Raw genomic sequence first — 27,571 nt, forward strand, 5'->3', positions numbered from 1 at the left:
CTCCCATGTGCAGGAAGGGGGAGAAAAAGAAACAGGTGCAGAACAGATTAGGTGCAACCACTTTTCCCAGTCTTTGTGTTGCATTATTGGATGCAAGGCAAAAACTGTGGCTCTCTGTCCCTGTGGAGTTGTGTGGCCTCATGAGCCATTTCAGAGTTTGAACATGTGCAGCAGCCTGACAACACCGACCGTCTTCATCCTCCTCAGAAATTGCATTTATCCCAGTACAGTCACCGTGGATGTCTTTGTGGACATAAAGAAGAGCAATGTGATTGAGGAGACCTCATCCCAGGGCACATTTATGGTAGGATTTCAGTCCCATCACGGCAGTGAAAGATCACTCAGCTGTTGCAGATGAAGCAGGAATTCCTAGTGTGAGGTGCGGCCGTTTGAGGTGTTCTTTGAAAAACATCCAGGCTCTGGATGCATTCAGCAGAAACTGATGCTGACCTGTGGCACAGGAGGAGATTAGTTTGCATTTCTAATTAGTTCCTGTATATCCTGAAGCAGCTGGGCTTCCCAAAGTAATGTATAGGCTTTGCAGGATATCACCAAGTTGAAGTTCTCTCCACGGATGTGTAAAGATTAAATGCATAGAAAAGTGCTGTGTGATTAAGTTAGCTCAGCAAACACAGCTAGATACTTTGGGATGTAAATTAATCTCAACTTTCAGAGAGGATAATATGGCCCCTTAAAATTCACTGAATTAATTATCTGACAAATCTTTAACTAAACACACAGAATGTACTATGCAGAACAGAGATCCCCCTTTCTCCTTGATTACAGCTCCAAGTGGGAATGCAATATCTGTGATTCTTCTGCAGTCATTCTCTAAGATTCATAGCTGGTAATTTGTTTTGTAGAACTTGGCAATTGATGGCACTGGTGGTGTTGAAGCCTCACTGCTCATGATGTGTTTTTATTCTGTGTGTGCTTGGGCTCTTTTCCTGGTGTGCTGCAGCTCCCGTACTCTCCTGCAGCAGAAATCCTGATTTTGACCTGCCAGATGTGCTTGATGTGGAATGTAGAGCTCTGGAGCAGCAGGTATGTTCCTGGAATTCTGCTTGCAGCAGTAAAACTACAGTTCGGCAGAAGGAATAATAGTCACAATTGTCACTGAAGTGTTTTGACACTTGTTCCTAAAGCTCCTTTAGAACGTACACAGAGCAGATCATTTATTTTAATGAAATTCTGTCTAACACAGGCTATTACTCACTCTCCCTTCTCTGATTTCTGTGAAGTGCCAGCTCAGAGGATGCTCTTAATGATGAGCCTGAAGAGGCTTCCTGGGATTTGCAGCTATGAGCTTCTCCAAGCACGTTTGTGTTTTGAGAGAGAGATATTACTGAAGTGGCAGAAATTCAGAGTGTGGAAGTTCACCAGCAGAGTGAAGCTCTCCCAAGGACATCCTCGTATTTTAGTTTGTTTTTTTGTTTGTTATTTTTTTTTCCCAAGGAAAAACTGAAAAAGAGAGGTTTGTGTAATATGTACATCAAGTATGGGTTGGAGAAAGAATGTGGAGAAGTCATTCTGCATCCTTTGAATCCCCTTGGCTTTGGGACAGAGCAGTGCCTGTATCTCTGTGCTCAGCTCTGATCTGCAAAGTATGAGCCAGCCTAAGTATGATAAATACCTTTATGGCTCAGTCACCACAGCAGCCTGCAGACTTTTATCCACACAAGAACTCCTGCCCTAACAAAAGCTGGTCATTCACACCAAGCAATCCCTCTGTCCATGGATAATAAATATTTGACTATGCTGGAAAAATCCTGAGTGCAATAAGCATGTCCTCCTTCTTTTGTAAGGGCATCTTCTCCCTGAAAAAAATGTCACCTTGCTGAACAGCATTTAAATCAAAGTGAAGTTTAGATTCCAGCTCTGATTCAGATATTTATAAACCTGTCATCTGTATTTCTGTGGAAGGAATGGCTTGACTAATAGCCAAATTGCTCCAGGAAATGCAGAGGAAGACCATTTGGAGGTCACATAATGTTTAATCAGGAAACTTTTCAGCACATCTTTGATGTTCCTATTAATTTTATCTTTTGCCTGATTCATAAATAATATCCATCTGGAGAAACTTAGATGCATTTAGTTATGTTTTATTAAGCAGGAAGTAATCCACTGGTCACACATTTGTAGGAAACCACACTCTTCTCTTTCCGTGGAGAGTAGAATACACATATGGCAAAATCCCCTCCCAGCAATGTCTCTGCTACAACCACAGAATTTTCTTGTATTTCTTTCTTGTTGGATCACCTGAGAATAAACCCAAGCACCAACAAAATTTTCTGTTTACCCTGGATGTCTTGAAATACCATGGCTCTCAGGAATTACTTTGTTGTTTTATTTAAAGGGTATGTACTACAATTGATTCCAGCACATCATGACATTTACGAAAGTGCTTTTTGCAAGAAGCCTACTAATCTAGGTAAGGAAAGAGAGCATCCAGAATTTAAGGTGATCCTTGCTGTTCTGCAGGAAATCTGTGTGTGCCAAAGTGGGGAGATATGGAAGGCACAGGGGAGAGGCAGGGCAGACAGCCCATGGTGGTCAAGCTCATGACCTCCCCTTTGGGACAGATGGACACACAGGTCCCAGAGGTGACCCAATGCCACCCATCCAAGGGGGTGGCTTAGGTCAAAGCTGTTTCTCACCTCTGTTCCCCGCCATGATATCCTGCCTGCCACATGCACAGTGGGAGGGCTCTGGGCACCCTCTGGAGTGTTGCTTTGTGTGGGCAATGGCATGGGGTGATTGAGTTATTCTGCCACATGCTATGGAATGTCATTGTCACAGGGAATCAACATTTTTCTTCCCTCACCAGAGTTCCTACGGGAAATGATGCTGTGATGTCTCATCATAGCTGAATTTATAAGTTATTCCAGACTCTGTAGTTGTTCATTGAGTACTTTGCTAAGATATTCAAACCTAAAATGGTAGGAAGCAAATGAAGAGAAGCTGTGATAAGTCTCAAAATAAATCTGAATAGAGATTTTGGGCTTTGGTCTGACACCTTATGCAAGGCATTCTCCTCTTTCTGGTTGGTAGCAGAGGGAAGAGAGAAGAGAGCTTTTTAGCTTTTACATAAATGTCACTCAGCAATCCATAGCCTAAGGCTGAAATGAGCTACTTTTGAAACAAGAATGATCCACTAAATCAAATAACCTGAAGTTTTCTTTTTTTGTCTTTCCAGCTTAACTATTGTCGATGAAAGATAATTTTCAGATATGTTTCTAAAGTCTTTTGCCATCCCCAGGCATACTTTTTACTTTGTACAATTACAAATTCTGTTGCAATTTCAAACCAGTAGGCCTTTAAAAATTCCTATATTGTAAAAATTCTGTGCAAGTGATATTGGGATACTTATATGTGTGATTTTTAAAAATAACTTTCACAGTGTGTAGATCAGGACCTGTACAATTGTCCCCTACTGAATACTTGTGAAAGTACTGCCCTTTTTTAGATTGCTTTGTTAAAACAGCAAGATTTATCTTCATTGAATTTGTGATCCTCTTCTTCCTTCTGCCCTCCTCTACCTAAAATCTACAACACCTCTGACCAGTTTCTGGTCTGATATTACAAGAGGTGTGTCCAGGTTATTATATTTATTTCTGGGAGAAATAACTGAACAAAGGGAGAGACCCTATTAATGTCCCAGCAAGCAGCATGAACTCAACCTTTACAAAGTCCACAAAGGAGTTCACAGTGAGAACTACAGGTACTGTAAAAACACAGAAAAGTATAATCATTTAGACAAATTGCAATTATGTTGGAACAGTACAAATTTAAATATAAGTGGTTTGTGGGGTTAGAGCCACTGTATGCTGTGAGTGCACACAGTGCTTTAAATTTACTGATGAATAGCAAACAGAGCTCTTTGGGAAAACTGCTCTGTAAAATTGAAATTTAAATGATGGGTTTTTTTTCACTGAAGCACATTTTTCAATTTTTTTTTTTTAAGAGGAGGTGGTTTGCCTGTATTCCCTTCCAGCTTTTCCAGATGATAATTCCCTGCTTCCACCTGGCTCTAGGAGTCATTAGTGGGTGACAGCTCTCTGAGGCATCCATAGAGCTCCTCTGCCCTGCCTGTTTGAACTGCCATGTTTCAGATGTGTTATCAAGACATTGCTATTGTGCAGATACAGATTAGTTCTTGAGACTGATTTTTCTGCTTCACCAGTTCTTTTGTAGCTGCCAGAACTAATTGCTTACATTACATTACCAGTCTGGGCCTCTATCACTCTCTGGATGATGCCATCCATTGGAATACAGCTGCATTCTTAAATGCACTTTTAACTATATTTTACCATTTCTGCCCATGTTTACAACTGACAGAATTGTCCCTGATTTTTTTTTTCTCTGACCCCCACTACGTGCCAGAAATTGTATAACAGCTGAACTGATTCACTTGCTATTTCTACCTCCAGAATTCCCAGAGTTTTCTGATTTAATGGGAGTTTAACAAAGCTACATATAAATTCTGTGTACAAATAATTTTTCCTTTCTGAGAAAGGGTAAAGTTGTTCAGAGCAACATTCTAGGGACCACTGATACTTGGAAAACTTAAAGCTTCAGGAAGGCAGAACAAAAATCTGGAAATGTATCAAAGCCTATCCTTATTACATAACAAAAGGGTTTTTTTTTAATTGTCCAGCTGTATTGCATCTTCATTCCAAGGCATAAAAACCTCTATATCCACTAACTGTGCTGTGCTGTGATACCAACACTGGCTGTCAAAATAAATTCCTGGATGATGCCTGCACATTCAAATACTCATGGTAATTTTAGGTAAAACTTTTCATATAACTCAAGAGATATATTTTGTATAATCCTTACCATTCCTTCCTAATATGCATATAGAAGGAAAATTGTGGTTTTGCTGAGCAGAAGTAAATGAATGTGTGTACGTATATATGAATTTGACAAAAAACAATCCAAAATTTTAATATATCTTTGTAGTTTTACAGGGTGAAGACATTAATTTTTATCTGTTCTTTATATCACTGTTTCTTAAATGTTGAATATTAGCTGTTATTAATATTGTTAATAATAATAGTTATGATGCACTCTGACACCATGTGAATAAAGCAAAGGTTTATAAATGGCTTAAGAGTAAGATCGTGCTGTGTTTGGTAACTGGAGTTTTAAACCCTTCATATTCAAACCAAAATAAAGACGTGTAACAGATGGGAAGATTCTCCCAAGATTTGTAGCAACTCTTTGAATATTGTTCATTTTTTGAGGGATAACATGTTTCACCCCAAGCAGAACAAATTTTTTTTCCATTAAAATTGATACAGAATAGCTTTTAAATGTTAAATGTGACATTTCTTAATAAGCAAAGTTTTCATCATTGCAGGTTGTGTGGACATCAGCTGACCTTTTATTTTGAAGAGAGAATTTCACTGCTCTACATGCTAACCAATACTTGTTAAACAACCTTAAAAGGCACTCAGGGTGATTTGTTCTAGCACTGGCTTCCTTCAGACACATGATGCAGAACAATTAGTGACTGGGGACACACAGCTGAAGGCATTTCACTGCTTTATTTGCTCTGCCTCTGAATTATCAGACTTGTAAGCATGTGTCTGCCATGTGGAACTGAATTTGTATTTGAGTAAGGGTTGAGTCCAAAGTGACAATTTTGGGTAACCCCCTTTTGTTCTTGATATTTTCAGTTCCAAAGGCTTTCAACTTTCCTCATCACTCCTTCAGCTTCTTCTCACTTACCCCTTTCCTTATTTTGGTTTGTTAGTTGCTATTAAATGAAACCTGATGCTTGTCCTAAATGGTATTACATTTCTCCAAGCTGAAAAACCTTTAGAGAGTTGTGAGGTGAGGCACATCCTAAACTTCTCAGAATGTTTTGCTGCCTGGTTCTACATCTCAGCTCACAGGAGGAGCATTCCCAGACCTGCACAACTTCAAGAGTGGGATGTTGGAAACAAGTCCAACATAAAAGGGGAGATTGGAAGTTTTATCTCTGCCACAGAGAATATGGGACAAATGCAGAGGAGGAGAGGGGCTGAGGAGCAGGAAAGCAGCTGAAGTCATGAACCAAAATAAGCATCACAAGCAAGTTGTACTGTGATTTCCTGCAGAATGTATCTCCTCTCAGATCATTGCAGCTATTTCCTTGTGGGAGAGGGGCAGCAGAATTTATTCCAGTGGTTTCAGAATTAGATTTCTCAAAGGGAGAAAGGAGTGGGGAGGAACACAAACCACTGTGTCTGTATGAGATGCTGATTTAATTTACATTTGTGGTGATTGGATTGCAGTAATTTCCCTGGAGGGCAGCTTCTGAGATAATAATTTCCAAAGACAAGCTTAGCCATGGTGAGCTGAGGACTTCCTGAAACAGGATGGCCTACTGAGAAAAATGTTTTTTTAAACTCATGTGGGTTCAGCCAAATTTAATAGGAATTCAAAGGATAGGAAAGCACAGAGAGACTGTCTTGCAGGCACAGTAAGTTCATTTGTGGGAAAAATTCTGTGTTGGTAAAATTGTTTGCTATAAAATGATCTTTCAGGCATTTGCATTCAATATTCTTAAAAAATATCTCTGGGGAGTTTGGGAGAGATTATTAAAAAGCCTGGTATATTTTCAGTTCTCCATGACAAATATTAAAAAATCTGCACACGCATAAAATACTTAGAGCACAAGAGTGGACAGGATTTAACCATAATCACGTGGTGTAATAGGAGAAAAATCTCAAGTTTTGACTGTTTTTGGGTTCTGTCCCACTTTTGTGCCAATGTTGTCACCTGTCTCCCTACAGAGAAGGAGTTTCAGTCCTCTTCTTTTCCTGGAGGGCTTCAGTCCAGCCCACCATGGTCCACCTCAAGAGATAGTAGTCATTTTTTATGAGTAAAAAGAGGGAAAGAGCAAAAACAATGAGTTCTGATTATATGCTAGGATAAACAAAGAGTGAAGGCAAAACAAAACAAGAAAACCTTTTATTATCTGTCTCTGAGCACGTTAAGTTAGAGCATTTATGGGCCAGGCTTGGGGTATATTTGGGCTGCTTTTCCTGGTTGCTTAACACAAGAGAGCTGCAGACTTGGAAGGCCCAGCATAGTGGGGATGCTGGCTCTGTTGCAAAATCACCTTTGGTGTCTCTATTAATTAGGCAGCAGGGCTGTCATGCTGCCTTAGCTATGATCCATTTGTTAAACTCACTCTGATGCTAAAAATAGTCCCCTCTTGTTAGCTTTGGCTTCCATAGGACAGCTCTTGCTTGATTTGTGATGCTGTGTGAACAGGCAGAAAGGAGCTACTGGACAGTCTGATACAAAACCAAGCCAGAAGTACTTGTAGCAAGGAAGGTGGGGGAAATTTGTGTCACACAAGAGAAAACCCTCAGGGAGACCTTGCTTCACCCCTTCCAATCTGTTTGCTTCTCCTGCATCCACTGCAGAATGATTGCTATCATCTCACATCAACACTTGTCATACCCTTAGCCATCAAAAAAACCTCTAATTCACTCTGTACAAAAAAAGAATTTTTGATACTGATTACAAATAAAGAGTTTAATTTCAATCATGTCCATTTTAAAAGTGCCCCTTGGAATGAAAAACATCAGAAGAAATCCCTTCTATTTGCATTCTTATGGAACTTTTTTTTAAAAGAATGAATAATAATAAAAAAAAGAACCTATAAAATATTTCTGTGCTGTTGAATACATTCTTTTCAAACTCATACCCCAAAGCAAAACAAATGAAAGTCTTCATATATAAAATTTCCCAGAACACTGTGAGTGAGACCTCATGAGTTCACAGGTCATGGTGCAGAAAAGTGAGCATCCTGGAAAGATTGTTAGATCAGCCATCGTCCAGAACTGGGCTTTCTTCTGACCCTTGGTGTAAGCCTTTAAAACTCAAGCTGATATTGCCTTAATGAAAATAAGGAAGAAATTATTAGAAACTTCTAGAAAGGTTGGAAGGAGGCTGTTTGACAAGTGAAGATAGTTTCAAGGCTTTAAAATTTTCAAAAATGCTTTTGAATCCTTTGGTAACTCAGACCAGAGAAGGACAAATATTGTCCTTCATCCCAGCCTGGACTAGGACAGAGTTTCTCAATGTGGCAAAGCCTCAGCTTTCCCTAAACACAACCCAGTGATCCCAAACAAGGACCAGGCCACCACTGTATTTTTGCTCTTGAAGTGTGGAGTTTGAACCAGGCTGATTTTTAAGATGGATTTCAAGCACAGACTGCACTGGTATGTGGTGAGAAGAGGACTGATCTTTACAGCATTTTCAGATTGTTTTGTTCAGGAGACCACAGCTGTGTGCAGTCCTCAAAAACCTGTAAGAAAAAATAATGATTTGGTTGCTGGTGAAGTCAGGTGCTTTGTTAAGTGATGACAATTTACCCAGTTTTGCTGTCACAAAGGCAAAGCCAAGATTAACTGGTAGCTCTCCTGAAGGAACCTCATGATAGTGCCAAGCACAGGTGACAGTGGGATCTTCAACAAGACCAAGAGCACTGACCATGGGGGCAGAGTTTGAAGAGATTTCTCCTCCAGAGCAGCTCTCTGGATGACCAGGCCATGTAAAAGGCCTGGTGTGATTTAAGTGTTGCAGCAGATGGAACTGAAGCCTAGAGAACAGATTCATCTCTTTGGTTTTGCTTGCAGGATCTATGAGCAAATCAATTTGGAGAGATCACAGTAATGACATTTCCAGTGTTACTTTTCTGATGGCTGGGAAAAATACTGACACTGGGGTGAGAAAAAAGACAGGCAAAAAAAGGGAAGAAAAGTGTTAGCTTTAAAATGTGATACAATCACTGTTCTACTTTAGTGTAAATTTCTCAGAATTTTTTCCAACCTCAATTCTAACCTTTGGGAAGAGTCCTCTCAATTTCACCTGGCTGCTAAAAGGATTTTTTACCATGAAAAACAAAATTTTGCTTTAACTAACCTCTGTTTTGTCATCACATGTGTTATGAGGTGTTTGCTGGCCTCAGCATACATAGCATGGAAATGATATATATAATTGAAAGGATTTATTTCATCAAAGCTTCATTTGTCTTATTTATGTAGGTGCACCTAGACAGTCTGGTCTGTCTAGGTTGTTGGAGAGTGATGCTTAGCAATTTAAAAAACCTGGCTATAAAGAAAAAAAACACATGCAATCAATCTCTCTTTGCCATCCTGCTGTCTTTTATGCTCTTGCTGTCACTTAAAAATCTTAAGATGGAGGTGTGACCCTTACTAATACATTCCCATACGTGTCTAACACTTCTTCTTAACAGCCCCAGACTTCCTCATGCACAGCCGTGCCTGGAAGTGTGGATTTATTCTTTTATGAAATCTTAGAAAAAGGTGCAAACTGAAGTGTAAATAACATTCATCTCACCAAATCAATTGGAATGAGACTGCTGCTTTTAAGGTGGATTAGAGCTTAGGGGAAAGTTAAAATTTTCTCACTAATGTTATGTAAGGGAATGCTGAAGTACATGGGCCCCATGTTAGCAGAGACTGATTTGTCTCAGCTTTTTCTGGTGTGCGGTGAATATTATTTGAAATACTTGGCTGTGTGCAAGAATATTTCATATTATAGATGGAAAGTGTGCTACTTTTGTGACCCTGTTGCTTTTTTGTTACTAATCAATTGTCATAGACACAAAAGGAAAGCCATTTGGTGAGAGATGGGCTAGAAACACAAAACACTAAAATGAGAAACTCACTCTGACAGCTCAGAGATAATTTCCTGACATGGCAGAGAATGAAGCAATGGTATCTCTTTGCCACAGTGGCCTATCAGACTCTGAATTTATTTTCAGATGGTTTCAGAGCATCTCTCTAGCTGTCAACACATCAAGCCTGTTCCAGAGCCCATTGATGTCAATATGAGCCTTTCCATTCACTCTTCTCAGCTTTAATCATACCCTTGAAAAGTTCAAACCTCCTAAGTGCTCTTGGGAATCTTTTCATGTGTGGGGCTGGATCACTTCTAGTTCCATGTTTATTAATGCTGTGCCGTGGAGATCTATCTAGAAATATATATCTTATTATAAGGGGGTTAAATAGAAAAATATTTGGTATCCATTGAAACTTAGGCTCAGCGCACCCAGAGCTGTTGAAGTTTTTGCCAGAAATTATGACATAGTCCTAAACACCTCCCTGTAATTTGTCACTCCAGAATGATATGCCACTGACTAAAAACGAACTCGGTGTAAAAATCTGTTGATTGGCAATTTCCAATAGGAAATGTGAAACCCCTGTGACACTGTCTGAGTGATCTGCTGTGGAGAGATGCATCCCACGCTGCAGGCATGTTCAGCTGAATGGGAAATAGGCCAGTATTTATAGAAACTGAGCCTTCCTTTACGGCACTGAGAGTCTGCCTTCTCTTCCGCATGAAGACGCTTGGCCATTTCGTTTTTGAAAATGGAATTTCCAAGCTGTTGAATAGCAGAGACCCAGGCAATTACAAGTAAATCTGGGGGAAATTCAGAAGTCCAAAGCAATTTCAGATAAAAGTTAGAACACAGTAATTGGACTTCAGACAGTTCTAAAAATGGGGTAAAAAAAAAATCATCTGTATAGCAAATCAGATTATCTTCACGAGCAAGATGCATTCTCTGATTTTATTACTGAGCTGTGGAACACATTTTTGCTGGACTTTCTGCCCTCCTGACCCTTATTTTACAAATATAGACACCTGAACTGTGTGCAAACATTGTTTCAGCCTAGCAACACTCTTTGCTGACTGCTCCAACCTGGAGTCATAACCTCACCCTGTTAATGAGGATGATAATTGAAATCGTTGTCAGCAACTTAGTTTTAAGTCAGTTAATTATTCCACTCAGGGCCCTTTTCATTTAAAAATCCAAATCCCCTCTTTCAGTGCTTAATGAGGATAATTTGGAGATAGGTCCTCATGTATACACATACATAAATTATTGGCATTTTTCAGATTAAAAAACTGTTTAAGGAGTTTGTTTAGAAAGATACAACATATTTAGTGGGTTTGGCCTTTCTGACAGGCAGAAACATTTTTGACTGTGGACAGCATAAATGTATTATTTAAAGTTGTAACAGTAGCAAAACCAGGTCATACTAAGATTAGAAAGCATAGTAAAAAGTCTCGGTGTGGACCTAAATCAAGGTTTAATTAGAATTTGTCAACTGGAGGTGACAGGGAAGGAAAGAGACCAAAAGTGTGTTGGCTGATCTGATCATTTGGAGCTGCAGAATGGAGCTGCAAAATTCCAAGGAGAAATCATGTGCTTCAGGAAATATAAATGCAATTGTAGAATATATAGGAAAATATTGAAAGAAATCAGAATACAGATAGTTCTGGTCATGGTTTCTGAAGAACAAAAAATGAAAGGAAAACAGATACAGAAGAAAACTTCCTGGGATGATGAAAGGAATGGATTATCTCTCTTATGAAAAGAGAACTTGGTTATGAAAATAGCCAGAGGAAAGCTGAGTGAACAGATGTTGGTAAATGCATCTAGGGCTGAGGGATAATTATCACTAAGAAGGGGAGACAGTTAAATAATAACTATTTATCATGGAGGAATGAATAAATTTAGACTCAAAATTAGAAGGTTGCTAATAATCAGAAGAAAGAAGTTTCTGTTTAGAAGAATATGAGCCATTTTGAGCTGGAGTTCTTGAGACTGGGAGAAGAAATTCTGTTGTTGAAAGGATTTGAAACTGTTGGGCATGCTTTTTTTTGGTAATGTCTCATCTTCCATGGCTTCCATCAGTTTCCTCCCTCATTGCTCCTCCCTCCCTCACATCCTTGGAACATTTCTCTCCCTATTCCCCTCTAATCCCTTGGAAAATACTACAGAGAGATGATAAAAGGATGGAGCTTTCCAGTACTCCCAAAACCCTAACATTTCTGTTCTTTTTTACCCAGTTCACACCATCTAACTGTCAAATTTGGGGCTGGAGAAGAGTTCTTCCTTCAGACTGGTAGCATTTAAATTTTGCTCATTTTTGGCTTCTTTCTGTGGTATGGACACAGTAGCCTGCTTAGATTTAGCTGGGGCTTCTATTGAATTTTTTCCTGCTATGTGAGGAAAGTGGCTTTTTGGTTTCTTGGCAATAATTCTAGTTTTGGAGATTTTTATTGTAGTTTTTAGGTTTGTTAAGGAAGTTAGGAAAGTTTTATGGCTTCTGTCAAGTGAAATAGATGTTATAAAGTGTTCTACAACTAAACATCTATGGCTTAGTAGCCAAGGACAGAAACAAGACTAGATTTTTTCTGCTGAAATAAATTGAATTGGAGGATTTTAGGGAAAAAAACAAACAAAAAACCCTTTTATTTTCATCCAGACCACCTAATATCTCCCTCTTTCACTATTCCTTTTATCTGTAGAGATCTGAGCTGGACCACTTCCAGATTTCTTGGAATTATTCTTTCTGATACAAAGATTTTCTACATGGCTCCATTCCAATCTCCAGTACATGTCTGACAAACTGATTTGAAGATCTACATTTGGTGATAAAGGTCACAAACCAAAAAAGAAAAAAAATAGTGAGAGGTAAGAATTTTTCAGTTTTGTTTTGTTATGACAAAGCTTTGTTTCCTGTTCTCTGTGGCACTTGTGATACTTGTTAAGGACAGTGAAATTTCTTGTTGCTAAGGGTTCTTTTATACTAATAGGTGCAAGAAATCTAAAAATGGAAAGAAAGGAATAAGGTCAAAGTGTGAAGATTTTTGGGGTTAAATAAAAACAATTATTTCAATATCAATTATCTCAATATAACAATTATCTCAACAATTCCCTCAATATTTTCTGGGGATAGGATGTGAGATTTTCCATCACTTAAGATGGGAATGCAGGTGCAAGACTCAAATTTGGGTGGAAGCAGTGGAGGTCTCAGGGCAGGAGATTCACACATTTGTGCTGCATAGAAAGCTGCCTATAAAACTTGTGAATAGAGTTGCTGGAATGATAACAATTTTCTTTGGGGAAATACTAAAATTTTTAACCTGTAACTTCTACAGTAGGATTTTTCTCTTCTTTGCTGAAGGACAAGGAGGAAGAATGTCGTGACTTGAAAAGATTACTTGTCATTCCAGCAAGCAGGACACAGATTGGGGCTACCAGGAATAACAAAACAGCCTCTTCCTTTGACATTATTATTGTTAGATTAATATGGGAAAGTAGTTTGAGAGTTTGGTACTGATGTCAAGCAAAATAAATGAATTTTCAATCCAAAGCCAATGAAAGTGGTAGGCCCTGCAGTAGATCCTACAGAGTACCCTTGAATTCTTTTTTAGGAAAACAAGCTGTATGCTTTGGTGTGTGCTAGCTCTGGGTGGGATGCAGTAAAATACAGAAAACACTTCTCAAACATGTGTTATATTGAACCAGTTCAGCCAGGAGGTAACAGAACCACGAATTACCAAGGTGAGATCACCACCCTGGTTATTTGAGTTGCACTAGAAAGCACCACCATGAGGTGTTTCTCTTGAAAGCTTTGACCAGAAAAGATTCCAACAGCTGAGCTGACCAACAGTGCTGTGAACTTCACAAAACTTCTGATCTGGCTGCATTCAGCTCCTCCTCACCAGTGGGAAATGAATTTGTAGGGAATTTTCAAAGCCTGACAGAAGGCTCACATAGTGTGCATCTGTATGCAAACCTTGAAATATGAAATGCTGACTTAGAAATGCCATGGAGTAGGACAGACATTGTGGAGACAGAAATGGAACTAGAATCAAGTTTCAAAGGATGGCCTTGCAGATAAAACTAGATACTTCAGAGAAATAGAGCCATAAAAGATTCATTGTAGTAAGACCCACGAGGGGTAATTTTAGATAATTGATGTTTTCAGTATGGTGTGGCAAAAGCTGATAGGCTTATAGTGTATTGTAATTAAGAAATAGTTCACTTCTGATTGTGATGGTGTGAATCATAACATCTGTATTGTCTCTCCCTTCACATGAGACTGAAAATGGAATAAAATTTTTTCGAACACCTCTCAGTTGCTCCATCTCTAGGTCAGAAAAAGACTTAATCCAACACTCACCCAAGGACTTGGTGTGTATTTGTGCTTATATTTGTTGGGTGTATTGATATTTTCTGACAGGATACCACACCTAAATGGCTCAAGGAAATAAAATAGATATTTTCTTCTTCCAGAGCTGTAGTAAAATGTGGAAAGCTGCATCTTTTGAGGAAGAAACCACATTTTTCTCCGTTCTGTGAGACAGCAGCAAGTTGTGCTCAGCAGAGTGTTGGAGAAGTCCAGGAGAAGAGGAAAGCACAGCTCTTTTCTTCATTATCACAAAGAATATTTCTTTTTCAAATCCATATCCTGGTCTAAATCCATATTATGCCTAAACCAGAAGTTTACCAATTCGATGTATTTGTCAGTATTTTCTGTGGGTTTCCTTCAGGAAAGAGATTTTGGATATAGTGGCAGTGTTTGGCTGGGACTGCTGCATCCAGGCCAGGCTTTCAGATCCAGCCAGAGCAGCTGTATTTAGAAGATGAAAGGAAGAATCCTTCTGCCAATGCGGATCTGGCACTTAGCATTTGTCATTTTCTACAAGCAAGAGAGACTTTCACAAGCCTAATAGAGGGAGTCCATTAAAATAACTGAAATTTATTGCTGAGTGAATGTACCAAATGTTTGAATGCAGGAATTCATCTTGACCTACTGAATTTATTCATTTTTTTGACCATTTTTTCTTCTCTTTAATTTTGAAATTTCTTTTTTGGGAATATTTAGCTGCTGCTTTTAATAACAATACAATTTTAATAACATTTATTTCAGCAGTTTTATTTATTTCTATTTGAAGATATTTGGTTTTATTTAAAAAATGAACTTTTGGTGTATGCTACATACTTCAAGGGAAAAAAGGTGTACATATAAAGTTGCTTGGAAAATTATTGATTGATCAGAAGAACAATTGATCTTTTAACATTTTGGAGAAATTTCATGGTGTTGGTTTCCTGGTTTGGATTTTTTAAAAGCTTTAAAGGAATTATCTTTCTAAACTTCAGCTACGTTCTGTTCACTTTAGAGGTTGCTAACAGGGAAACTAAAATAATATAATGTTACTTCAGAGGTTAAAAATCTTATTTCTTAAAGGATCAACTAGTTAAAAGCATTGTGTCATTAATATCACAGAAAGATGTCTCCTTAAGATATTTGGCAGACATTAAGAGTAAAATCAGGTTTGACTTAGGGTTCTTTTAGATTAAGAAGGCACAATATAAACAGTAATGATCAAATCAACAGCTCGATGTCCTGGACAACTATGTACTTTGACTGATCCACAACAGTAGAACATAACCTAATGTTGTATTGTTGTGGTTACATTTACATTTCTCAATAAAGGAATTATTTCAGCTAAAATCAGCCGTTATCTGCTCAGCTCTCAATGTGTGTGGCTCAGCTATAAAATCTCCACAGAGGGTTGCATTTTCTTGGACAGGAGACCACAAACTCATTTCAGTCAGACCTCTAAATTGCTGAGGAAACAGATTCCCACCCCCATGGCCTGGATAGCGTGCGAACAGCCAAAATTGATGAGCAGCCTACAAAACATTTCTGTGTCTCTCCCATGCTGCACTCAGCAACTGCCCTAAAACATGGTTTTTAAGGAAGAAAAGAGGTGCAAAGAAGACAAAATAGTTGTGTCTCCACAAAATGAACCCCAACTGTCCACCTCAGGAATAATCAGGCTTTTTACTCAGGCTGACTTTTCCCCCCCCACCCCTAGCTGGAGATATTAATTTATTGTATTAATCTGTGTAAACAAGTATTAATCTCACAGAACATGGCTGGAACAAAGACTAAGACAGAGACAACACCCAGTCAGGATAGGTTTCCTTTAGAAAAGCTCTAATTAATAGTCTCATTACTTTTCAATCTGGGCTTCTCTGCCTCTCTGAGGGGGAGCAGTGAAGAAGGGAAGATCTCAGACAAACAAATGCTGAAAAGGAGAGGTTTGGCTGTCATGTGTGTTAGTGATGCATCAGTGTGCCTCGAAATTGATGTTGATGTAGCTAGGAACAGAACCAAAGCCTGGTGCCAGAGGTGGCATATTTATAATGAGACTAAATGAAGGGGCTCATTAGTCTCACAAACGGTGAAGAGCTGCCTGTTCCCTCTCTGATTATCTCTCCTCCATCACAATTAGGAGTGTGTGCATGCAAAGGGGCGGGGAAGAAAAGCCAACGTTCTCAGGTTCAGGCTCTGAACGTTCTGCATAGCCCCACTGGGAATTAATGAACGTCCTGGAGTCTCCTTCTTCAGGCTCCCCCCACCCCAGATAAATGCAGAATTCCATTCCAAACATAATGGAAATGAAATATTATGAATTAAACCTTTATGTTTGCCTTTGATTGGGAAAAAATTAGGAAACAACCCCCAAAATATGTAAGAGCTCTGTGGGGGAAAAAAAGAGAATAAATAAAAGGCACTATGGAGTTTGTGCTGTTAAATTCAAATGTTTGATGACCTGTGGATGTGGGTCAGGTCATAACATGCAACAAAGCCATCCTGGGTATGATATACCAAAGCAGAAATTAGTTTTGACCCACAGTGACTGGAAGACTGTGCAAATGACCCTTGGATACAACAGGATGGCACTCAATAAGTAATTGCAAACTTTGGGGGTTTTTTTGGGTTTTTTTTTTTTTTTTTTTTTTTTTTTTTCTTTTTCTTTTACAGTTTTTGTTCGGAGATAAGTCAGGCAAATACTCCATCCTAATCCCAACACTGAACAAATAGTAAAAGCAGCCTTTGCTGCTGGTGCTGGGAGAAAACATTCAATTAAGTTGCTGCAGTGGCTTAGTGACAGCAGCCTTTCACCTTTGGAAACCCAGCCTCTGGTTATCTGTCTCGGGTCACTAAAGAAAATGAGTTGATGTTCTCAGGCTAAGCCCCAGGGCACATTTTGCTCAGAATCACCAAACCACAGGGTAATTTGGAGCTTTTGTCCCTGTGTACTTAGGAAAGGTCTAGGCCTGGAAAAAAAGAAGCTGAAATTCAAGATTAGAATGTGTTGAGAAGCAAGCAACTTCCCAGAAAATTAAAATGCTGACATTTCCAGCAGTTTAATTGACATTAGATAACCAACATGTCAAAACCTAAAGAAAACTACAGGCAACACAATGATGTATGAATTTGAAACCCAGATGCTGGAAACAGAGGGAGGGTTCATAAATAGCAGAAAATCAGGTGGAGAGGGATTTTAAGCAGCTAGAGGAGCAAAGTTTGACTGCCCTCAGGACCAGAGTGGTGATGTTTGCAGTACCTGCACTGGAATCACTACATCAGCCTGTATGATACAGGGACACACCTTAATCATCCAATTATTCATGCCTGAGTGCAGAAAAGCATCAAATGCAGGAATGGGAGGGATAGAAGAGTTGCATTCATCAGTCATCAACATTATCCCCATGCCTCAGTCCCTTCCAGATTGAGACAAGGGATTGATGGGCTGCAGGGATGGCATCCCCAGGCTGCCACTGTTCACGGGGAGCAGCTGGGACTGCTGATGCAAATACCCAGTGAATTTTGAGAAGTGTTTATGATTCCCTCAAGTCCTGGTTGGGTGTCTTTTCTTCAAAGTGAGTTCATCAAGAGTGATCAGCCACTTTTTAGCTTTAAAGTAATTTTAGAGCACACGAAAGTATGGAACTGGAACAAGGAAACCTTCTTCATAGAGCAGGAGCTCAGAGATGTGGGGTGAGGCAGAGCCAGCTGGACAGCAAATATTCCCAAATTCCTGGGGCATTTCTTCCCTCCATGCTCCCTTTTTGCCTTAGCAGCTTTCAGCACCATTCTGAGCTGCACAAACACTTGCATTAATCCTGTGGGTCTCAATAAAAGCCACCTTGCTTTGTCACCTCTGACTTTTACCTCTCTACCTGCTCCCTGCCACTGACCAGTCCTCACCAGGCTCTCCCAATTTTGTTGCACCTGGCCCCAGCACCCTACACCTGCCAGGAATTTCAGCAGGTGTTACATTTAAATGGAGGTGAGGAGAAAAAATCCTTTTTTTCTCCACAGGGTTGCACCTGATCCAAACAGCAGCCAGACCTTTTCCAGCTTGCAGCCTTTGTTTCTCCTACCTATTTCTTCCTATGCCAGTAAGTGCTCAGTGGGCAGGGGGAGTTGCAGACCATGGTTTTGTCTGCATCCAAAGCTGACCAAGGTTCCTCTAACTCATCCTGGTTCCAATCCTGTGTTTAATTTTTTCTGCTATGATTTGAGACCCAGAATGTTCTCGTTTTCTAGACTGACAAGCCACAGAGAGGCAGCCAGGTAGAGTCAGAAGACTGTTAAAATGATGTGACTGTGTCCCTTGGCTCAATTTATTCACAGGATTGAATTTTAGCAGGCTTTTCTCACTGTAGAATGTCCTTCAAGAGTCTCTGTTTCATTTATTTGATTTTTCAATAGTAGAAGAAAAATCAGTTTATATGTTGGTATATTACAGTGTGCAGATATAAGCTGGAAAGCAATATAAAACAATCTTGGGATTGCTTGTTATGGTATTAAGATTCCCAAATCTTTGTAATTCAATTTTTTCCCCATGATGTCTGAAAATGTTCTGGTGTTTCCCTTTCCTTGGGGAGCCCAGCCCTCCCTCCCCATACTATATACTGCTTTTATTGAAATTAGAGGCCACAGCAGCTTATTACTCTTAGGGGTGAATTTGAGTGGAATTTTGAAATGAGACACCAGTGTTTTCCAGCCACTCTAATGGTTGAATTTACCCTTTCCTCTGAATGGGAGGTGTGGGAGAAACAGGCTATTAATGCAGTTTCTCGTTAAGCAATTGTAATGGCAAGCTTTTAAAACTTGCCAGCTCCACTCACATCACACCCTGCTTCCCAATGACCTGGTTTTGATGTGCAGCAATTTGTGCAGAGGAAGCACTTTGGCAGAACCTGGCACTGTAGGAAGGAGGGGACCTGACTGGAGCATGATTATCATCTTCTCTTACGTTTTGACCACAGGTTGTCAGCAAATAGCCTTTAGAGTTTAATTATATGATGGAGTTTGCCGAGAAGTGTGAAAGACAAAAGAACAAATAAGTGATGGAAAGCAATTTTCCCCCCCTCTGCTTTACTCTGGGGCTGCCATAATTAAACTTAAAGTGCTGTTGCTTTGCTGGAAACGAAGTTAGGGAGGTGAATTGTAATTGCAAACACTGTTTGCTCAGTCACTCTTGGCAACAGCACCATGCTAACTCCGCCTTTGTGTCTCCTGTGAGTCCTCCAGATTGACAAAAACATCTTTTCTTATCCAATTTGTTATCACTGACTTCAGAAAGTCATTAAAGAATATCAGTGGAGCAGATTGGGATCTGGATTAAGAAATCAATTATTGCCAGGAAGTACCTTTGCAGGCACTAATTATGTCTCGACTGACATTTACGGGATCCTTTCAATGGGATGTGTGGTCAGTTTTTAAAGGCACAGGGCAGACATCAGTGCTATGTGTGACACCCACTGCTTTTCTGCTGTCTGTGTGCCACCCCATGCTGGAGCAGATGTGTGCTGCCATGACCATAAAAAATGAAATATCTACACATTCTGTGTTTTCATATATTGAAAAATAGTCATTGGCCTGTTGGTTTAGCCAGGAATGAAATGTTATCCTGGCTCCAGATAGGCAGCACAGGCTACATTTAGCAGGATGACTCCTGTCTCTCATGGCTGTTGTGCAGATTGACAGAGACAGATAGATTAGGTCTCCCCAGGAAGGAGCTGATAGAAATCCGAGAGGTGTATATGGGTTTAGACATCTGTGAAAGAGAGAAAGGCCACAGGATAAGTAATCCTGCTCTGAGAGATGGGAGCTGCTCCAGAGATCTGTGACAGAAGCAGCCTAGACAAGGATAATTTAATAGGGAATGGGGCAGTGTCAGGGGACTGTCTCAGGCAAGGTGGGGACAGGGCTTGTTGGCACTTCTTGCTTTATCTCTGATTGATAAACACTGTCAGTGCGATTGTCTGTGGAGACAAACAATGGATCTTTCTGCTTCATGTGGCCTCAGCTGGGAACATTATTAAATCTTAAGTTAAACTGCATCCCATTCCTAACCTCCCCTCTGTCAAATCTTGCTCAGGGAAATATTTGATGGGTATATTTGTGTTTTATGAGCCCTTCCCACATCTAAAATGCATAATAGCTTAATAACTGCCTTTACTGTAGGCAAAACCTCTTTGAAGAGAATGCTCAGCAGCTCCCCTGCCCCATGCAAACCCCCCCCACAAAAACACCACCCCAAACCAACAAAACATCCAAACACCCAAAGCCAAGATTGTGAAATAATGGTAAAAAATGTAAGAAACTGAAGAGAAAAGCTCAGTGAAGAAAGATATAAAGGAATTGTGGATTATGTCAGGGTAGATGCAATCAGTATAATTTGTGTAAGAACTAAGGAATTCCAGCACTCATTTATGTGGCCAATATCAAAATGACCTACAATAATTGTTTGGGAGACTTGTACAGAAAAATTTAAGTCAATAATTTCTATCTCTTTAGGACTCAAATCTCAAGGTTTTGCATTTGCTTTAGTTGCATTGCTGGTAGTTAACTGTAGAAGCATTTATGGCATAAATCACAGACAGATTTATGTTTCTTATGGTACATGTAAACCATCCTGAAAAGTCATGTCATACTTTTTATTTATTTGGCCGAATTTCTAACACTGTGCACTGAAATGCACTTTTAGTTGTTGATGACTAAAAATCAGGCTCTCAAGTAATCAACGTAGAGACAGAAATGCTGCTTAGAGCAATTTAGAATACTGAATTTAAAGTCCATCTCTATTAATAAGACATGGACCTGAAATTTAGCTGTCTGAAGATAGATTATCCATCATATAGGTGCCAAATAAAAGGGAAAATACCTCATTTTAGTTCTGCAAAAAATTGAAATGAATAAAACACCTGTGAATAGTTTCCTCTATGTAGTGACTCCCCTAACCTAGCATGGCGAGTGCTGCTTAATAAAAATTCCCAACTTTCTCAGCCTTTGTAGGGAAGTTCTATGTCCATGCTTTCCAGCAATGATTCAAGATTTAACTGTGGAGGGGCTCCTCAAACTTCCTTATCTCCAGTAAGTTATGATCAGTTTTACATACCCTTCATGTAGCCTAATATAGATAAATATTCCTCCTGGATTTGTAAATGAAAATTGTCCTCAAGTTCTGAATGAAATCATATTAACTTGTGAATGTTTCTAATCTATCAGCATAAATTGTATTTTTCCTTGAAACCACGAGTAAAAATCAGGGATACAGGACCATTCCTCATCAATTCTCAACCTCATGAAATCCAGCATCTTACCTTTGGGATAAATTTTTAGTTCAGTGCCTACTCTTGATTGTATGATTCTGAGACCTGTAATGTATGGATGGAACACATTACCTCAGAAATGTGCTGCAAAACTCACAGTGCAAATCTACATAGATATAAATGTACCTTTAAAAAGATATTTGAGAAAGAATTGTGAAGTCAAAAGGAGAAAATAAGTCCCAGCCTGTGTGTCCAACTCAGAGCAGTAGCAAAAGCTGAAATTGCCAGAATTATAAGATGCAAGATTAATGCAGGGTTTGTTTCTCAAGATCTAATGATCTCATTGAAATGGAGTCACATGGATTAATAGCAAGTTAAGAATTCTGGGGAAAATGGGAATTTGGATAGTTTTTTTCTCTTCAGGGTGTTTTTAGCTTATCTTGTCACATCTTGCAGGATGCTTGGTGGTGCAAAGGCACAGCTTTGCACCAGGCACCAGCTCCTCAGATACTGCAAGTGGGCATGCAGAAACCAAATGTTTGAGACTTTCAGCAGCAAACTCTGCATTACTGCCACATCTCAAAACATAAGAAATTTCTGTGGAAGGTGTGATGAGGGGAGAGGACAAATATCCATCTTCCTGAGAGAGGAAAAGTATAGCTGTAATTACTGTTCCAATGGTAACCATAGCTGTTGCAACTGTGATTAAGTGGTTGTGGCAGAGCAGAGGAGCAGAGTGATTAAAGATGCTTGTGGGCTCTGCAGGGATGTCAAGGTAAGGCTGCTGAGATGGATCCAGGTTCCTTCCTGTGCCAGCAGAGAGGAAGTGAATGAGGGGAATGTCTGCGGCTTCCTGAACTCTAATAGGTTCCGTCTCTTGAGAGATGTTTTTCATGGGTAAAAAAATGTCTGGGGCTCTGTTACTATTTGAGCAGATACAATTTTCCAAGAGAAACCAACAAAAGGAGCAGTTCTAAAGAGGTAAAGTATTTCCACTGGCTCCACAAGAACTTGAGAATAACAGGTATAGAAATTTCCAGTGTCAGGAAAATCCAGAAATGCCAGAGGCTTATGTACAAAAAGAAGACAGAGGAGTCCTGCAACTTTATTGGAATAAAAAGAGAGAGTTGACCATGGCACAAACCTGTCTGGGCTCTGCAACAAACCTGCTGCTTGAAGTTAGCAGAAACACCAAGACCTATTTCAAGGATGCTAACACCCATACCTTCACCCATCGAATTATTTGTAAACACATGAGATTTCTTCTCAATCCCTCCTCTTCTTATTTCTCACTTTGTCTTTACAAGCCTAGTTATGAACTGAAGTATTTTTAACAACCTGCAATACTTGAAACACCCACTCCTGACTTTTCCACCTCTGGTCCCTGCAAGAGGTGTGGCAAGTAAATCCAGAGAATAAAGCAGACACTGATAGGTCATATTAGCCCATTAATCACTAGAGGTCCTTGCCCATGGCTACTGAGGTTTCCCATCTTTTTCCTCCTGCTGAGAAGTCCAAATCTCCAGGGTTTTGACCTGAGTGTGGAATGTCCACCCGTGTCCAGCTGTCCTGGCTGGATGTTACAGACAGCAAAGTCCAGAGGCCGCATCCCTGCAGACTAGGCTTCCTGTTCAAGCCATCCCAAACTAACGCAAGTTAACATTTCTTTAAAAAAAGTTAAATTATAAAATAAATTTTTAAATACTCAAATGACCTCAAATAACCCCTGTGACCTAAAATAACCCCGATCAGGGCCTCAAATGAACTCAAATGACCCCAATGACTTGAAGTAACCCGGAATTTGACCTCAAACGACCCCTATGACCTGAAGTAACCCTGAATTTGACCTCAAACGACCCCTATGACCTGAAGTAACCCCAAATTTGACCTCAAATGACCCCAAGTAGGGTCTCAAATGACCTAAAGTAACCCCTGGAGAAGCAAAAAATTCTCAAATGACCTAAAGTAACCCCTGTGACCTCAAATGACCCCAATGACCTGAAGTAACCCGGAATTTGACCTCAAACGACCCCTATGACCTGAAGTAACCCTGAATTTGACCTCAAACGACCCCTATGACCTGAAGTAACCCCAAATTTGACCTCAAATGACCCCAAGTAGGGTCTCAAATGACCTAAAGTAACCCCTGGAGAAGCAAAAAATTCTCAAATGGCCTAAAGTAACCCCTGTGACCTCAAATGACCCCAATGACCTGAAGTAACCTGGAATTTGACCTCAAACGACCCCTATGACCTGAAGTAACCCTGAATTTGACCTCAAACGACCCCTATGACCTGAAGTAACCCCAAATTTGACCTCAAATGACCCCAAGTAGGGTCTCAAATGACCTAAAGTAACCCCTGGAGAAGCCAAAAATTCTCAAATGACCTAAAGTAACCCCTGTGACCTCAAATGACCCCAATGACCTGAAGTAACCTGGAATTTGACCTCAAACGACCCCTATGACCTGAAGTAACCCCGAATTTGACCTCAAACGACCCCTATGACCTGAAGTATCCCCGAATTCGACCTCAAATGACCTGAAGTGACCTGTACCAGTCTGAAAATAACCCAGAATGTCTGGTCCAGCAGCCCTCAGTGGTGTCATGACTTCATTCAGGCCATGGCACCCCATGGACTCAGGCACTGGCCATCTGGGGCTGTTAGAGGGTGAACAAGCCCTGCTGGCCACCCCTTGGCTCCCCAGTTCCCAAATCAGCTCTTGGGAATGGGAATCACAGAGACACGTTGAGACAAGGCTGATTAAGGTTTTTATTTTGTTTGAATTAAAAAAAAGGAGGGTGAAATAAAAGCACTTGGCTCTTGTTAAGATGTTCTACAGCAGATTTATATGATGATGATGAATTGCTGCTGGTGCCCTGCTGCTGTGGTGATTGGTTCTTCTTGTCTCCGTTCTCTGATGTTTTCTGTCCTACAGCAGCAATCCCGAACCCAACGCTGTCCTTTGGGGCCTCTGGAATACCCATTCCTGGGATGGTCTGTGCTGAGCATGCAGGGGTTGCTGGGCCAGCCACGATGGGGTGTTTGTCCACTCGTTCCCAGTTAAATTCACTTCAGCTGCTGGGATCCTCCTGCAAGTGTGTTCCTGAGGTCCTGCAGAGAACCAGTCATGTCATCATTCCCATGCCATCCGGAGTTCTGTCCACGAGAGCCCGGAGCAGTGCTGACAATAGATAAGCATCTCGTGGTAGGTGTTCCCCCTCTCACTTCAGGTACCCAGGCTGCTAAAGAGGAGGGGGTTTCTATCCCATGTTCCTGAAAGAAAAAACAGAGGTTACCTCGTGGAGTGTATCCTCTCTCCCTGGCTGGGGGACATGTGCTCCTAAAGGCAGAGACTTGCTGGTTCTGGTGAGATGTGGTAAATCCCTTCCTGAAGCTCCTTTCTCAGTTTCTGGTGGCCTTCTTCAGTCAAGCTCCAGACGTGCTCAGGCAGCTTTGTTTCCATGGACAAGACATGGGTGCACAGCAGGGCAGTGACAGCATGCTTGTAAATTCTCAGCTTGCTGACCAGGGCTCCCACCTTGTCCTCTCCTTCCCTCCACTGCAGCATCTCCAGGTAACAGGAGGATCTCTCTGGTCCAAGGTGTGCAAATCTCAACCACTTCTCTGACATGCACTGTACACCCTTGGGGCTCTTAGGGAAAAATGATCTCCTTGTTCCACTGTGCTGCATTTCCCCTGGTGCACCTGGAGGTCTTCTTTACAAAGGCATCATCCCTTACCCTCACCAGCAGTCACCACCAGAGGCTGAGAGTTTCCTGGGTTTTCCTGATCCCCTGGGCATTGACCACATCCCAGGACAGGGATCCCAGCTGCCTGGCCTCACTCCTGTCCACAGGGGTGTCACTGGCTGTGGGGTCCCAGAGGCGGAGCAGCCAGGCCAGGACGGACTTGTTGCTCTGGGGGGTCTGGCAGCCCACCCAGGGACAGAGAGAGAGTGAGGCAGGCTGTGTATACATGGTGCCTGCTGACTTTCTCCTTCTCTCCTCCTCCTCAAGAAGATGTTGTGCCACACCAGGTCATGTTGTGCTCCCAGGCAGGGTGTACACGATGCAGGCTGTACAGAGAAGACAAAGCAGAACTAACAAGAAGATTATGCCATCTCTGACACCCAGAGAGAGCTCAATATTTTCAAAAACTGCTGTGTCAGGTCTGAAAGGCTGGAAGAAACCATTCTCTACTCTTACCCCCAAGTGCTGGGTGTGATTTTTGAGGAAGACCCAGATATAGCAGCCCAGACTAGGACAAACAAACAAAACTGAATGTATATTATGAATGATCACTGCCTCAGAGGTTATCATGCAATAGACATAATAAACCAATAAAGCAATTTTCATACCATTCCCTGGTCTCAACACGAGCATTACTGCAGGCAGGTAGTTCCCCTGTGCAGAAAAATAGAGAGCAAGGTATAAGACCCATGTAAGCATGTTGAACATCATGGTGAATTGGTGTTTGAAACAGGGACCAAAAATAAAAAGGTGGCTGGACAGGAACAAACGCAGATCCAAACCAATGTGGTTAATCCGATGTTCTCCCTTTATTGTTTACAGACAGTAGTTTTTATACACTTCTAGATAGTTTACAATCGTGAGCACACTCTCATTGGCAAGCAAACATTGTTTGTTCCTGTTTTAAGGTGGCTAAAGTTTCACACTACAGGCCGATAGTAATTCACACCTAGATAGCTCAGTACATTCGGTTATGCCTTAACATAATTTCTGACTGCGCCCCAAACTTATTCTTAACTGCGCCACAGGGTCCAAGGCCTCTGAGGCCCACATCTGAGGCCTAGGCTGGGGTAGCTCAACCTTCACTTTAAACATATAAATCACGCACATCCAGATCGTGACCCATTTCTCTCAGAAATTGCTCTACAGTGTTCTTTTGTAATACAAAATTGTAAATCTGACTTCTCTCAGGATTGGCCCCACACCGGGTGCCAAAGTATGTACTAGTCTGAAAATAAACCATTGGGAGATTCCAAGTCAGAACTACAATTTAATAGGGAAATTAAAAGAAATACAATAATACAGAAACACTGACAGAGTCAGGATACATACAACCTGGCACCCTGGGGGTCAGAGTGGTGGTAGCAGTCCTATTGAATGGTGGCTGCAGTCCTCCTGGAGTGACAGATGTGGTTCTGTTGAAGCAGTGATCCTGTGGAAGGGTCTGGTCTCCTTCTGAAGGTCCAGTGGTGTTTTTGTAGCTCTTGTCCCCTGGGAATCCTGCAGAAAAGGCTGCTCTGGTGTTCCAAAAGCCCCGTTATATCCAGGTAGGTGTTTGGCTCCTCCCCCTGGGCAGAGCATCTCACAATGGGATGATGGAATTTATGAGGCATGCAGTGAGACTTGGTAGTCCATTAACAGAGAGAGATAGCCTCCCAGGGACTGCAATGACCTCAAGAAACCTCAAATGACCTCAAGAAACCCCTACCAGAGCTTCCAATGACCTCAAGAAATCCCAAATGACCTCAAGAAACCCCTGTGACCTCAGGCAACCCCTGGGGTTCTGCACCCTCAGCTCCCGGGGAGGAGCAGCCTGCAGCAGCCCAGGTACCAGAACCAGAACCAGGTCCCAGAACCAGACTGGCAGGGGCAGGGAGGCAAGGCAGACTCTTCCACAGCTTCCTTCCCTGCCTAGTCCCTCCATGCATCTACCTGAGGAGCTGGCTCCTCAGCAGCAGGATCTGAGCAAGCCAGAGAACTCACCAGGCTCATGGTAGCCCTTCAGGTTTGCCACACACAGTCAGTACAGAGCCTTAAACTGGGTTAAAAAAAACCAAAGTGATTAATATAGTTCCACAGAGAAAAACATGTAAAACAACTCAGTGGACACAAGACTGCTCATGTCTCGTCCTTCCTGGCCTCTCCCAGCCCTTTAGCACGTGTTTGAAGGGAATGGGCAGAGGCAGCATGGATATAACACGCAGAGTGCTCATTCCCATCCACACACATTCACCAATAGTGCTGGAACCAAATGCACCTGCTCATCCTGCCCACTTAGCAAAGGAACAGCTGAACAACTGTTCCCCCTTTGGCATAAGATTCCCATGAGAGAGAGAAGTTCCTGTGTCTACCAGGAAACACTTCTTGGTCCAGCAAGGGCTCCGGTGTGGTGAGCCCGGGTACAAGAGCAGATCCTGACACCCTTAACAATCCACTTCTAATGTTCTTTCTTACAAATGGCACACTGACTCCTTCCCAGTCACTGTCCTGGTGGCTGCCCCCTTCCCTTTGGTCCTGGGGCTCCCTGCAGTTTTTCCAGTTGGGTACTGTAAAAACTGTGCCATTATCTTTG

The 27,571-nt window shown here is 41.1% G+C and overlaps 1 long non-coding RNA gene across 1 annotated transcript; it reads left to right on the plus strand.

The window, feature by feature from the left end:
* Positions 1-17,876: 17,876 nt before the first annotated feature.
* LOC137466043 (uncharacterized) lies at positions 17,877-22,136 on the plus strand. Its single transcript, XR_010994962.1, has 3 exons — positions 17,877-18,089; positions 20,982-21,068; positions 22,013-22,136. It is a non-coding gene; the product is annotated as an uncharacterized lncRNA (long non-coding RNA).
* The last annotated feature ends 5,435 nt before the right edge of the window (positions 22,137-27,571 follow it).

Source organism: Anomalospiza imberbis, chromosome 2 (assembly GCF_031753505.1).
Source record: "Anomalospiza imberbis isolate Cuckoo-Finch-1a 21T00152 chromosome 2, ASM3175350v1, whole genome shotgun sequence".
Lineage (NCBI taxonomy): Eukaryota > Metazoa > Chordata > Aves > Passeriformes > Viduidae > Anomalospiza > Anomalospiza imberbis.